The following is a 15,493-nucleotide window of genomic DNA, read 5'->3' as shown; positions in this document are numbered from 1 at the left end:
AGTTAACTTCAAATATCAAGTTATCCAACCGGGAAACATGCTATATCCTTCTATAATGAATTTAACTTAAGTGGAAAGTTGCAGTTTGTAATCTGATGTGCCATTCTAAAAAAAATTCGACATAGATAATAGTTTCGTCCATGTTTTTCTTTGGCTTGTCCACTGATTTAATTTTTATGTCAGGCACAACTTTTCACGTTGATGCCTTGATGATGAACTGGTCCATATAATGTACTCCCCTGTCTGGAAATACTTGTTGGAGAAATGGATAAAAACGAATTCTAAAACTAAAATACGTCTAGACACATTCATTTTCCCGACAAGTATTTTCGGACAGAAGGAGTATATTGTTCTTTGAGCCCACCTTTCCTTTTTAACCTTATTCACCACTAGGTGGATCAATGCAACATACATCATAAAAATCTACTCCATATAACTCATATTTTTTTAGTCAAATTTGTGATCAAATTTAAACTTAAATCCAAGGGGTTCACATATTTGAAAGGAGTGAATACTATTTTTCAACGAGTATCCCACCAACATTCTTGGAAAACTGGTTTCATTAACCGCTAGTCCATGCACATGAGCTGTTTTATTCGTAGTTATGCAATCAATCGTTGCTACGAAAGTGATAGACCAACCTCGTTAAATTATATTTGACGTGATAAGAACAGTGCAGGGGATGCGATCGTAGTCTTCTCGGACAGACCCTATCCAGCCTCGGCAAAGATGACGAGCAACAATTCACCGGTGGTGACCGCAATGAAATTGGTCGCATGGTTCTTCCACATATCGTCCACAGTAATCTCCATAGTGGGGCAAAAATAAGCCCCCTCCCCTCCTTTCCATCTCTACACTCCCACATGTGTGGCTTTGTTACTATCGGAGGTATCAACCAACTATTATACTCATGTTTCCCTTTTGCGGAATATTATAGAAGTAATTAAAGAAGTGGCAATACTGAAGAGTTGTATTTAAACATTGCATGTTTTTGGACATTGCATTGTCACCGGTACATAATAGAGCAACAATGTAAAACCTTTAGCATTGAGGCGGTTCGAAAACAGCTTGGAATAATTTACTCGACACAACAGTTTATAGGGGAAAACTACGCAAATGCTTAAGTATTATAGACGGTTTGCTGCAGAACCGCCTTCAATACTTAAGTGTTGGAAGCAATTTATTCTTCAAAATCACATGCATTGATCTTTCCGGGCTAAAATTTAACTCTTGTTTTGTAGCCAGCCATGCATTCCAAATCAATTTCACAGGAAATTCATAGCAAACATCGATCACACATTAATGATCTGTGTTATACACATCCACATTCGTCTCATAGTTGCATACTTGCATTGCATTTCATAATACATTCATATATTTTCAAATGTCTGCAATAAACATATGCAACAATATTTTAAAAAAAGGTTGTATTGAGCAAACAAAAGAAATAATTATTTATATTTTGTTGATTATGTTTTTCCTGTGGATTCTATCGGCCAACCGCGCCAATTGATAGAAGACTCTTGACATCAATCACTCTGCATTGTGTCAACGCCATAGATGTATGTTCTTGACCTCTATCAAGAGATAACTTCTACTGATATGGTCATGGCTTTCTCGCCTCTCGCAAGATCGGATCTTGCGGGAGGTCACATGCCCACCAAACCCAACATAATGGGCCGCTCCACCTCACTTCCTTAGTCTGTTTATGGCGGCCTTACCTGGCCCTCCTTCTTGGGGTCAATGGTGGTAGCGCTGGAACCCGTGTCAAACCCCTTATGCTCGCCCCTTACGGGGATGATGGTGGCAAAGGAGGAGGAGCCTTCCTCCCGGGTCACGGCCCAACATTCATGGTGGATACAAGGAGAAGCCCTCTCCTTGGGCGGTGCTAGCCAACGCGTCACCGATCATGCCCTAGCCCTCGACTGATGGGGAACCCTACCGCGCCCATTTGTCGACTAGCCATTGGTGGAGAATTACATCTGCTGCTACACGGGAAAGGGGGAGGGGGGGTGGAGAAGGAACAGTGCAACAATTTGGTTTTTGAGGGTTTATTTTTGCTAGGGTTTATGTTGGGGAACATAGCATAAATTCAAAATTTTCCTACGTGTCACCAAGATCTATCTATGGAGTCATCTAGCAACGAGGGAGGAGTGGATCTACATACCCTTGTAGATCGCGCGCGGAAGCGTTCAAGAGAACGGGGTTGATGGAGTCGTACTCGTCGTGATCCAAACCACCGATGATCCTAGCGCCGAACGGACGGCACCTCCGCGTTCAACACACATACGGAGCAGCGACGTCTCCTCCTTCTTGATCCAGCAAGGGGGAAGGAGAGGTTGATGGAGATCCAGCAGCACGACGGCATGGTGGTGGAAGTAGCAGGATTCCAACAGGGCTTCGCCAAGCGCTGCGGGAGGAGGGAGATGTGTCATGGGAGGGAGAGGGAGGCGCCAGGGCTCAGGTATGGTTTCCCTCCCTTCCCCCCACTATATATAGGGCCAAGGGAGAGGGGGAGGGCGCAGCCTTGCCCCTTCCTCCAAGGAAGGGTGCGGCCAAGGGGGGGAGGAGTCCATCCTCCCCAAGGCACCTCGGAGGTGCCTTCCCCCTTTAGGACTCTCCCCTCCTCTTGTCCCTTTGGCGCATGGGCCTCTAGGGGCTGGTGCCCTTGGCCCATGTAGGCCAAGGCGCACCCCCTACAGCCCATGTGGCCCCCCGGGGCAGGTGGCCCCACCCGGTGGACCCCCGGGACCCTTCCGGTGGTCCCGGTACAATACCGATGACCCCGAAACTTGTCCCGATGGCCGAAATAGCACTTTCTATATATAATTCTTTACCTCCGGACCATTTTGGAACTCCTCGTGACGTTCGAGATCTCATCCGGGACTCCGAACAACTTTCGGGTTACCGCATACTAATATCTCTATAACCCTAGCGTCACCGAACCTTAAGTGTGTAGACCCTACGGGTTCGGGAGACATGCAGACATGACCGAGATGACTCTCCGGTCAATAACCAACAGCGGGATCTGGATACCCATGTTGGCTCCCACATGTTCCACGATGATCTCATCGGATGAACCACGATGTCAAGGACTTAATCAATCCCGTATACAATTCCCTTTGTCTAGCGGTATTGTACTTGCCCGAGATTCGATCGTCGGTATCCCTATACCTTGTTCAATCTCGTTACCGGCAAGTCTCTTTACTTGTTCCGTAACACATCATCCCGTGATCAACTCCTTGATCACATTGTGCACATTATGATGATGTCCTACCGAGTGGGCCCAGAGATACCTCTTCGTTTACACGGAGTGACAAATCCCAGTCTCGATTCGTGCCAACCCAACAGACACTTTCGGAGATACCTGTAGTGCACCTTTATAGTCACCCAGTTACGTTGTGACGTTTGGTACACCCAAAGCATTCCTACGGTATCCGGGAGTTGCACAATCTCATGGTCTAAGGAAATGATACTTGACATTAGAAAAGCTTTAGCATACGAACTACACGATCTAGTGCTATGCTTAGGATTGGGTCTTGTCCATCACATCATTCTCCTAATGATGTGATCCTGTTATCAACGACATCCAGTGTCCATGGTCAGGAAACCGTAACCATCTATTGATCAACGAGCTAGTCAACTAGAGGCTTACTAGGGACATGGTGTTGTCTATGTATCCACACATGTATCTGAGTTTCCTATCAATACAATTCTAGCATGGATAATAAACGATTATCATGAACAAGGAAATATAATAATAACTAATTTATTATTGCCTCTAGGGCATATTTCCAACAGTCTCCCACTTGCACTAGAGTCAATAATCTAGTTCACATCGATATGTGATTAACACTCAAGGTCACATCCCCATGTGACTAACACCCAAAGAGTTTACTAGAGTCAATAATCTAGTTCACATTTACCATGTGATTAACACTCGATGAGTTCTGGGTTTGATCATGTTATGCTTGTGAGAGAGGTTATACTCAACGGGTCTGAACCCTTCAGATCCGTGTGCGCTTTATAAATCTCTATGTCATCTCCTAGATGCAACTACTACGCTACATTTGGAGCCATTCCAAATAACTGTTCTACTTGGAGCTATTCTAAATTGTTGCTCCATTATACGTATCTGGTATCTCTACTCAGAGCTATCCGGATAGGTGTTAAGCTTGCATCGATGTAACCCTTTACGACGAACTCTTTTACCACCTCCATAATCGAGAAAATTCCTTAGTCCACTAGTTACTAAGGATAACTTTGACCGCTGTCTTGTGATCCATTCTTGGATCACTCTTGTACCCCTTGACTGACTCATGGCAAGGCACACTTCAGGTGCGGTACACAGCATAGCATACTGTAGAGCCTATGTCTTAAGCATAGGGGATGACCTTCGTCCTTTCTCTCTATTCTGCCGTGGTCGAGCTTTAAGTCTTAACTTCATACCTTACCACTCAGGCAAGAACTCCTTCTTTGACTGATCCATCTTGAACACCTTCAAGATCATGTCAAGGTATGTGCTCATTTGAAAGTACCATTAAGCGTTCTGATCTATCCTTATAGATCTTGATGCTCAATGTTCAAGTAGCTTAATCCGGGATTTCCATTGAAAAACACTTTCCAAATAACCCTATATGCTTTCCAGAAATTCTACGTCATTTCTGATCCATAATATGTCAACAACATATACTCATCAGAAATTCTATAGTGCTCCCACTCACTTCTTTGGAAATACAAGTTTCTCATAAACTTTGTATACACACAAAACTTTGAACATCTTATCAGAGCATACATTCCAACTCCGAGATGCTTACTCCAGTCCCTAGAAGGATTGCTGGAGCTTTGCATACTTATTAGCATCTTTCAGGATTGACAAAACCTTCCGGTTTGTATCACATACAACCTTTCCTAAAAAAACATCGAGGAAACAATGTTTTGACATCCTATCTACAAGATTTCATAAATAATGCAGTAGTCGCTAATATAATTCCAACAGACTCTTAGCATCGCTACGAGTGAGAAAGTCTCATCGTAGTCAACTCCTTGAACTTGTCGGAAAACATCTTAACGACAAGTCGAGCTTTCTTAATGGTGACATTTACCATCATTGTCCGTCTTCCTTTTAAAATCCATCTGCACTCAACAGCCTTATGACCATCAAGTAGTTCTTCCAAAGTCTACACTTTGTTTTCATACATGGATCCTCTCTCGGATTTTATGGCCTCGAGCCATTTATCGGAATCCGGGCCCACCATCGCTTCTCCATAGCTCGTAGGTTCATGGTTGTCTGGCAACATGACTTCCAAGACAGGATTACGTACCACTCTGAAGTAGTACGCATCCTTGTCATCCCACAAGGTTTGGTAGTGACTTGATCCGAAGTTTCATGATCACTATCATAAGCTTCCACTTCAATTGGTGTAGGTGCCACAGGAACAACTTCCTGTGCCCTGCCACACACTAGTTGAAGAGACGGTTCAATAACCTCATCAAGTCTCCACCATCCTCCCACTCAATTCTTTCGAGAGAAACTTTTCCTCGTGAAAGGACCCGATTCTAGAAACAATCCCTTATTGCTTTCGGATCTGAGACAGGAGGTATACCCAACTGTTTTGGGTGTCCTATGAAGATGCATTTATCCGCTTTGGGTTCGAGCTTATCAGCCTGAAACTTTTTCACATAAGCGTTGCAGCCCCAAACTTTTAAGAAATGACAGCTTAGGTTTCTCTAAACCATAGTTCATACGGTGTCATCTCATCGGAATTACGTGGTGCCCTATTTAAAGTGAATGCGGTTGTCTCTAATGCCTAACCCATAAACTATTGTGGTAATTCGATAAGAGACATCATGGTATGCATCATATCCAATAGGGTGCAGTTATGATGTTCGGACACACCATCACACTATGGTGTTCCAGGCTGTATCAGTTGTGAAACAATTTCCACAATGTCTTAATTCAGTGCCAAACTCGTAATTTAGATATTCATCTCTATGATCATATCATAGATCTTTTATCCTCTTGTCACGACGATCTTTCAACTTCACCCTGAAATTACTTGAACCTTTCAATAATTCAGACTCGTGATTCATCAAGTAAATATACTCAACATCTACTCAAATCATCTGTGAAGTAACAACATAACGATATCCACTACATGCCTCAGCACTCATTGGACTGCACACATCAAAATGTATTTCTTCCAATAAGTTGCTTTCTAGTTCCATTTTACTGAAACCGAGGATTTCAGTCATCTTGCCCATGTGGTATGATTTGCATGTCTCAAGTGATTCAAAATCAAGTGAGTCCAAACGGTCCATTTGCATGGAGTTTCTTCATGCATATACACCAATAGACATGGTTCGCATGTCTCAAACCTTTCAAAAACGAGTGAGCCCAAAGATCCATCAACATGGAGCTTCTTCATGCGTTTTATACCGATATGACTTACGTGGCAGTGCCACAAGTAGGTGGCACTATCATTACTATCTTTTGGCATGAACATGTGTATCACTACAATCGAGATTCAATAAACCATTCATTTTAGGTGCAAGACCATTGAAGGTATTATTCAAATAAACAGAGTAACGATTATTCTCCTTAAATGAATAACCGTATTGCGATAGGCATAATCCAATCATGTCTATGCTCAACGCAAACACCAAATAACCATTATTTAGGTTTAACACCAATCTCGATGGTAGAGGGAGCGTGCGATGCTTGATCATATCAACATTGGAAACACTTCCAACACATATCGTCAGCTCACCTTTAGCTAGTCTCCGTTTATTCCGTAGCTGTTATTTCGAGTTACTAACACTTAGCAACCGAACCGATATCTAATACCCTGGTGCTACTAGGAGTACTAGTAAAGTACACATCAACACAATGTATATCCAATATACTTCTATCGACCTTGCCAGCCTTCTAATCTACCAAGTATCTAGGGTAATTCTGCTCCAGTGGTTGTTCCCCTTATTACAGAAGCACTTAGTCTCGGGTTTGGGTTCAACCTTGGGTTTCTTCACCAGAGCAGCAGCTGAATTGCCGTTTCATGAAGTATCCCTTCTTGCCCTTGCCCTTCTTGAAACTAGTGGTTTCACCAACCATCAACAATTGATGCTCCTTCTTGATTTCTACTTTGGTGTCAAACATCGCGAATATCTCAAGGATCATCATATATGTCCCTGATATATTATAGTTCATCACGAAGCTCTAGCAGCTTGGTGGCAATGACTTTGGAGAAACATCACTGTCTCATCCGGAAGATCAACTCCCACTCGATTCAAATGATTGATGTACTCAGACAATCTGAGCACAAGCTCAACAATTGAGCTTTTCTCCCTTAGTTTGCAGGCTAAGAAAATCGTTGGAGGTCTTATACCTCTTGACGTGGGCACGAGCCTGAAATCCCAATTTCAGCCCTCGAAACATCTCATATGTTTCACGACGTTTCAAAACGTCTTCGGTGCCTCAACTCTAAGCCGTTTAACTGAACTATCACGTAGTTATCAAAATGTGTATGTCAGATGTTTGCAACATCCACAGACGACGTTCGAGGTTCAGCACACTGAGCGGTGCATTAAGGACATAAGCCCTCTATGAAGCAATGAGGACAATCCTCGGTTTACGGACCTAGTCCGCATAATTGCTACTATCAACTTTCAACTAAATTTTCTCTAGGAACATATCTAAACAGTAGAACTGAAGCGCGAGCTACGACATAATTTGCAAAATCCTTTTGACTATGTTCAGGATAAACAAGTTCATCTTATGAACTCCCACTCAGATAGACATCCCTCTAGTCATCTAAGTGATTACATGATCCGAGTCAACTAGGCCGTGTCCGATCATCACGTGAGACGGACTAGTCAACATCGGTGAACATCTTCATGCTGATCGTATCTACCATACGACTCATGCTCGACCTTTCGGTCTTCTGTGTTCCGAGGCCATGTCTGTACACATGCTAGGCTCGTCAAGTCAACCTAAGTGTTTTGCGTGTGTAAATCTGTCTTACACCCGTTGTATGTGAACGTTAGAATCTAACACCCGATCATCACGTGGTGCTTCGAAACACGAACTGTCGCAACGGTGCACAGTTAGGGGGAACACTTTCTTGAAATTTTAACGAGGGATCATCTTATTTACTACCGTCGTTCTAAGCAAATAAGATGTATAAACATGATAAACATCACATGCAATCAAATAGTGACATGATATGGCCAATATCATATTGCTCCTTTTGATCTCCATCTTCGGGGCTCCATGATCATCATCGTCACCGGCATGACACCATGATCTCCATCATCGTGTCTTCATGAAGTTGTCTCGTCAACTATTACTTCTACTATTACAGCTAACGGTTAGCAATAAAGTAAAGTAATTACATGACATTTATGTTGACACACATGTCATAAATAAATTAAGACAACTCCTATGGCTCCTGCCGGTTGTCATACTCATCGACATGCAAGTCGTGATTCCTATTACAAGAACATGATCAATCTCATACATCACATATATCATTCATCACATCCTTTTGGCCATATCACATCACATAACATACCCTGCAAAAACAAGTTAGACGTCCTCTAATTGTTGTTTGGATGTTTTACGTGGCTGCTATGGGTTTCTAGCAAGAACGTTTCTTACCTACGCAAAGACCACAACGTGATATGCCAATTGCTATTTACCATTCATAAGGACCCTGTTCATCGAATCCGATCCGACTAAAGTGGCAGAGACAGGCACCCGCTAGCCACCTTATGCAACTAGTGCATGTCAGTCGGTGGAACCTGTCTCACGTAAGAGTATGTGTAAGGTCGGTCCGGGCCGCTTCATCCCACGATGCCGCCGAATCAAGATTGGACTAGTAACGGTAAGCATATTGAACAAAATCGACGCCCACAACTACTTTGTGTTCTACTCGTGCATAGTAACTACGCATAGACCTAGCTCATGATGCCACTATTGGGGAACATAGCATAAATTCAAAATTTTCCTACGTGTCATCAAGATCTATCTATGGAGTCATCTAGCAACGAGGGAGGAGTGGATCTACATACCCTTGTAGATCGCGCGCGGAAGCGTTCAAGAGAACGGGGTTGATGGAGTCGTACTCGTCGTGATCCAAATCACCGATGATCCTAGCGCCGAACGGACGGCACCTCCGCGTTCAACACACATATGGAGCAGCGACGTCTCCTCCTTCTTGATCCAGCAAGGGGGAAGGAGAGGTTGATGGAGATCCAGCAGCACGACGGCGTGGTGGTGGAAGTAGCGGGATTCCAACAGGGCTTCGCCAAGCGCTGCGGGAGGAGGGAGATGTGTCATGGGAGGGAGAGGGAGGCTCCAGGGCTCAGGTATGGTTTCCCTCCCTTCCCCCCACTATATATAGGGCTAAGGGAGAGGGGGAGGGAGCAGCCTTGCCCCTTCCTCCAAGGAAGGGTGCGGCCAAGGGGGGGAGGAGTCCATCCTCCCCAAGGCACCTCGGAGGTGCCTTCCCCCTTTAGGACTCTCCCCTCCTCTTGTCCCTTTGGCGCATGGGCCTCTAGGGGCTGGTGCCCTTGGCCCATGTAGGCCAAGGTGCACCCCCTACAGCCCATGTGGCCCCCCGGGGCAGGTGGCCCCACCCGGTGGACACCCGGGACCCTTCCGGTGGTCCCGGTACAATACCGATGACCCCGAAACTTGTCCCGATGACCGAAATAGCAATTCCTATATATAATTCTTTACCTCCGGACCATTCCGGAACTCCTCGTGACGTCCAGGATCTCATCAGGGACTCCGAACAACTTTCGGGTTACCGCATACTAATATCTCTATAACCCTAGCGTCACCGAACCTTAAGTGTGTAGACCCTACGGGTTCGGAAGACATGACCGAGATGACTCTCCGGTCAATAACCAACAACGGGATCTGGATACCCATGTTGGCTCCCACATGTTCCACGATGATCTCATCGGATGAACCACGATGTCAAGGACTTAATCAATCCCGTATACAATTCCCTTTGTCTAGCGGTATTGTACTTGCCCAAGATTCGATCGTCGGTATCCCTATACCTTGTTCAATCTCGTTACCGGCAAGTCCCTTTACTCGTTCCGTAACACATCATCCCGTGATCAACTCCTTGATCACATTGTGCACATTATGATGATGTCCTACCGAGTGGGCCCAGAGATACCTCTTCGTTTACACGGAGTGACAAATCCCAGTCTCGATTCGTGCCAACCCAACAGACACTTTCGGAGATACCTGTAGTGCACCTTTATAGTCACCCAGTTACGTTGTGACGTTTGGTACACCCAAAGCATTCCTACGGTATCCGCGAGTTGCACAATCTCATGGTCTAAGGAAATGATACTTGACATTAGAAAAGCTTTAGCATACGAACTACACGATCTAGTGCTATGCTTAGGATTGGGTCTTGTCCATCACATCATTCTCCTAATGATGTGATCCTGTTATCAACAACATCCAATGTCCATGGTCAGGAAACCGTAACCATCTATTGATCAACGAGCTAGTCAACTAGAGGCTTACTAGGGACATGGTGTTGTCTATGTATCCACACATGTATCTGAGTTTCCTATCAATACAATTCTAGCATGGATAATAAACGATTATCATGAATAAGGAAATATAATAATAACTAATTTATTATTGCCTCTAGGGCATATTTCCAACAGTTTACTCATCTAGGAGGCGGCTTCTCAACAAAATCCGCCTGAGGTGGATAGATATTTTTAACGCCTCAATTACTCATATTTGTACTAGCATGTTATGAATTAAACACTCAAGCTACACGGTTTTTGATCCCAATGATTTGTCTAGATTTTGCCGATATTATGGACACTTGCAAATGTTTTTTCTTTCCTTTTTTGCGAAAAATGGACAGCTGCAGTTTGGACGAGGAAATGTAGATACGTGACATCTGAAATCAAAACATGGATGAAAACTTATATAACTTGCACGAAAAGCTATATATGTTGCAATGAATCGACTTGCAATGACATTCATGGTGGCGGGGGAGGAGGAGCCTTCCTCTCGGGTCATGGTCCGACATTCATGGCGGCCACAAGGGGAAGCCGTCTCCTTGGGCGGTGCTAGCCTACGCGGGGGGAACCCTGCCGTGCCTATTTGCGGACTAGCCGATGATGGAAAAATACAGTGGTTGCTACATGGGAGAGGGGGGAGGGGGGGTTGGAGAAGGGACGGCGCAACGGTTCAGTTTCCAAGGGTTTATATTCGCTAGGGATTATTCATTTACTCATATAGGAGGGGGCTTCTTGACAAAACCCACCTCAGGTGGATAGAGATTTTTAATGCCTCCAATACTCATATTTGTACTAGCATGTTATGAGTTAAACAATCTTCGATTACATTGATTTATGTGGATTTTGTCAATATTATGGACACTCGCAGCCTTCCTTTATTTTTGCGAAAAATGGACACCTGCAGTTTCGATGAGAAAATGTACATATGTGTCATGTGAAATCAACACAAGGGTGAAAACTTATATAACTTGCACCAAAATCTATTTATGTTGCAACGAAATTTTCTAGTCCCTCTGTTCATAAAAATACGACTTTTGCAGTTTAATTTGAGCTGTTAAAATATCTTATATTTTGGAACGAAAGGAATAGTAGTTAGCTATCATACCTTCGTACACGAGTAATGCCATGGGTGTGAAATTTCGTAGTTTATCTCTGTGGCCGTCCAACTCAAAAGAAAAGGACGCCTATAAGTGCCACACATGTGGGCGTTAGGGAGTTCGCCCACACATTTTGTGTGGTGTATAAGAGGAACAACCCACACATCTACGTGTGGGAAAAACAACCAGCGCCCACACGCCTCTTTTTTTCTCTCCCGATCCCTCTCACACGCGTGCGTGTGGGAGAAGTTGATAACGCCCACATGCCCGTATGTCAGGCCTCGTACCTCCTGATCCCGCACGCCACACGTGACGGTCACCGCGCGCCCGCAGTTGCCATGGTCCGGACCCTCGTCCATGTTCGTTTAACTGCAGTTGCCATGTCGCTGAACTACGGTTGCCATGTCAGACAACTGCAGTTGCCATGATTGCTCAACTGCAGTTGCCATGTATGGTCTGATCTAATGTAGTTGCCATGATTTCATAACTTTAAGAGTTGCCACATACTAACACTAGGCAGTTGAGAGAGTTGCCATGTGCTCACAAGTATGCTAGGGCTGTTGCCATGTAAAAAGGAAGAGTTGCCATCTGCTTACGTGCACGTTAGTGCAGTTGCCATGTACATGCACGTTAGGGCAGTTGCCATGTACCATGCAAAAACATATGACAACTCGGTAAAAGAGAGTTGCCATCTGCTTACGTGCACACTAGGCAGTTGCCGTGTACCCTGCAAAACACATGGCAAACTCGGATAAAAAAAAGTTGCCACCTGCTTATAAAGCACACTAGGGGTAGTTGCCATGTGCACTGCAAAACACATGGCAACTAGCAGCTGGGGTGTGGGAGAAGAGACGGGCGTGTGGGCGAGATGGAAAATGCCCACACACTAGACCTTATGTGTGCGTGTAAAGTGGCGTGTGGGCGAACTGCTGAACGCCCACACACCAGCCCCTCCTGTGTGGTGAAACGGCCGTGTGGGCGACCGGCTGAACGCCCACACACCAGGCCAGTCTTATGTGGCACTAGAAACATGCCAAGATTCATACGCTCACGAATAGACGCGGATCCACGCGTGTGGGCGAGATGCAAACGCCCACACATATGGGCGTTAACATTTCCGAAAGAAAAAGAAAAAGGATTCTGGTGCCACTTACACCTACCCATTCAGTACAGCCCGCCTCTTGATTGGAATCTATAAATATAATATCCTCCCTAATTTCAAAGGCCTCATATTCAATTAAGGTCTTTAATTTAAAATTGGGTCATTCGATTTGATCAGGTCAACAATTTCTAAAGAAGCTATCTTATTAAATTATTTTTATTCATTATGCTCATTAATTTTAAAGCATTTCCATTTGATTGAGGTGTTCAATTTTAGATTTGATTAACGATTTTGAATGGGTCAACGATTTTTCAAATCAGTCGGAAGCTGTTGGCCTATAAAAATATCTACTATATCACTAAGCTCCCTAAGGGTAAAGGCCTCACAATAAATTGAGGTGTCCAATTAAAATTAAGTCACCTGATTTTGATCAAGTCAACAATTTCTCAAAGCTCTCATTTAATTATTTTATACTATACACTATGCTTTCTAATTTTAAAGTCCTCGCAATTAATTGAGGTCCTCAGTTTAAAACTTGGTCACTTGATTTTGACCGGGTCAATAATTTCTCAAGTATCTCTCCCATTTAATTATTTTAATTCACCATCTACTATATCACTAAGCTCCCTAGGTTGGAGGAATCTTATTCAATTGAGGTCACTAATTTGGAATTGGGTTACGGATTTTGACCGAGTCCACAATCTCTCACTCAATTATTTTAATTGATAATGCTCTCTTATTTTGGAGCTCTCTCATTCAAATTAGAAATTCAATATTGAATTTGGTTCATAATTTAGACTGGATCAACAATTTTTTAAATCAATCGAAAGCAACCGGCCTATAAAACCATACTAATTCCGCGCACCTTCATCACTTAGAAAAAAGAAGCGCCAACATGTGAAATTGTTGGATCAATGTAGTACATGCAGCCATCGATGCAGAAAATTGCTCCACATAAGTATGAATTGATTAGCAGAAAACAAAAAATCACACCACGAAAGGCCCATCAAAACACCGAATTATATGAATAAAAACACTCCATTATCTTCCCCACTAACCAAACCAAATAATCCCTCTGTTTCAAAATATAAGGTGTATTAGTTTATTAAAAGTCAAATTTCTTTAACTTTGACCAAGTTTAGAGACAAAAAAATCGACATCCACAATACTAAATAAATGAAATATGAAAATTCATTGCATGATGAACCTAATTAAAAATCTGATTTGATATTATGGATATTGGGATATTTCCACACAAATGTGGTCAAACTTAAAGAGGTTTGACATTTCAAAAAATTAAACACCTTATATTTTCAAATAGATGGAGTAAACAAAATATGAAAAGCCAATGACATCAATGGCATAGTAAAGCGGGCCCAACTCTTCTAATATCATACCACACACTTGTCACGGCTGCTGGCGTGACCCCACTGGTCAGCGACATGACTACACCAAAGGGCCATGACGAAGCAGAGCGGAGGACTGGCGGGCCTGAGCTGGGCCGACCAGTGGACCGAGCGAGAGGGCCTAGTGAGTGGTGTGGGTGGTGAGGCCCGCGTGCCTGTCTTTATAGCGTGTTGGCCGAGTCGGTGAGAGGCATCGAGAATTATTGTAAACGAATCTAAAGAGAAACGAAGCTGACCTTCATCCTCCTAGGCCGATCCCCTTTCCCCTTCCTTCCTCTCCTCCTCTGCTCCAACCCTAGATCGAGGCCCATAACAAGTGGTATCAGAGGTCAGTCGCCCTGGAGACAGCCTACCCCGCCCCCGCTACACTACCAAACAAGCGCAGAAGGTGGCAGACATGGAGGAGCAGATCGATGCACTCATCAAATCCGTCAACGAGGGCCGCGCGGCCAACGACGCGCGCCTGGAGGCGATTCAAGAGTCCCTCGAGTTGTGGCGACCGGCGGTTACGAACCTCCAGCACCAACTCGACGAACTGCGTACGCAAGTGGGACGGATCGCACTCCACCCCGCCCTGGCCGATCCAAGCGGCGCGGAAAGGGATCCGGTGGCGGATCCAGTAGGGCGCTCCGCGGAGGCGCATCCAGAGCCCGCCACGACACACCACGGGCCCCAGGGCCACGGCGGCATCATCGAACCCAGGGGGTCGGCTCACGGGGTGGTCACCACCCTGGTGCCTCCTCCGGTCAAGGGTGCGTTCAATTTACCTTCCCTTGTTCTTCCTACTGATGCGTCTGTAGGAGTCGTTCAGGAGCGAGAGCAGTTTTCCCCGGTGCACTCTGATGTCTACTACACAACCTTATTCTTGTAGACGTTGTTGAGCCTCCAAGTGCAGAGGTTTGTAGGACATTAGCAAATTTCCCTCAAGTGGATGACCTAAGGTTTATCAATCCATAGGAGGCGTAGGATGAAGATGGTCTCTCTCAAGCAACCCTGCAACCAAATAACAAAGAGTCTCTTGTGTCCCCAACACACCCAATACAATGGTAAATTGTATAGGTGCACTAGTTCGGCGAAGAGATGGTGATACAAGTAGTATATGGATAGTAGATAAAGGTTTTTGTAATCTGAAATTATAAAAACAGCAAGGTAACTAATGATAAAAGTGAGCACAAACGGTATTGCAATGCGTTAAAACAAGGCCTAGGGTTCATACTTTCACTAGTGCAAGTTCTCTCAACAATAATAACATAATTGGATCACATAACTATCCCTCAACATGCAACAAAGAGTCACTCCAAAGTCACTAATAGCAGAGAACAAAT

Source organism: Triticum dicoccoides, chromosome 7A (assembly GCF_002162155.2).
Source record: "Triticum dicoccoides isolate Atlit2015 ecotype Zavitan chromosome 7A, WEW_v2.0, whole genome shotgun sequence".
Classification (NCBI taxonomy): Eukaryota; Viridiplantae; Streptophyta; class Magnoliopsida; order Poales; family Poaceae; genus Triticum; species Triticum dicoccoides.
Note: the sequence above shows the minus strand (reverse complement) of the source record.